We start from the raw sequence: 974 nt of genomic DNA, 5'->3' as shown, positions 1-974 counted from the left end.
AGACACAGGGCCTCAGGGACAGACACAGGTCCTGGGGGACAGACACAGGAGCTGGGGACAGACACAGGGCCTCAGGGACAGACACAGGTCCTGGGGGACAGACACAGGAGCTGGGGACAGACACAGGGCCTCAGGGACAGACACAGGTCCTGGGGGACAGACACAGGAGCTGGGGACAGACACAGGGCCTCAGGGACAGACACAGGTCCTGGGGGACAGACACAGGAGCTGGGGACAGACACAGGGCCTCAGGGACAGACACAGGTCCTGGGGGACAGACACAGGAGCTGGGGACAGACACAGGGCCTGGGGGACAGACACAGGGCCTCAGAGACAGACACGGGGCCTCGGGGACAGACACAGGGCCTGGGGACAGACACAGGAGCTGGGGGACAGACACAGGGCCTCGGGGACAGACACAGGGCCGGGGGACAGATGAGGTTGGGTGAGAGGCAGGGCTCAGCATGAGCTACTGAGAGCAGTTGCCTCCTTCCCAGCATCACCCCTGTCCTCCCTTTTCCACAGTCTTAACGGGGGCCAGCTCTGCTACCCCCCCCCCGCCCGCCTGGCCCTGCCTGGACCCCAGGGCAGGACAGAGAGGGGGCCGTAGGTTCCACAAACCAGAAGCAGAGGAAAGGCCCCCCACTTTCCGAGGGACATTTCTGGAGATGAAGTCACCTTCGCCAGCGTGGCTGTGGTCCCTCCCGCCAGGAACAAAGGTGGCAGCGTCTGATGTCCCCGCCGCCCAGCGTCCACCCCTGGGGACAGGAAGCCGCACGGGTTCGCTTTCTTCAGAGCACACTCCGGCCTCTGTTAAAATTCCCCGGAACTGGCTGGGCTGGGTGCGCAGGGCCGCTGCTCCCATCAGACCAGAAGTTCACTTCCAACGAGATCAGATGCCAAGGCTGCGCCGTCCCCACAGGCTCCGTCTGAGCGGCTCCCCGGCGCAGCCAGCGCCAGCGCCCACAGCCCAG

The sequence above is a fragment of the Myotis brandtii genome, unplaced genomic scaffold, assembly GCF_000412655.1.
Source record: "Myotis brandtii unplaced genomic scaffold, ASM41265v1 scaffold434, whole genome shotgun sequence".
Classification (NCBI taxonomy): domain Eukaryota; kingdom Metazoa; phylum Chordata; class Mammalia; order Chiroptera; family Vespertilionidae; genus Myotis; species Myotis brandtii.
The sequence above is the reverse complement of the archived record's forward strand: the minus strand, read 5'-3'. Positions refer to the sequence as shown.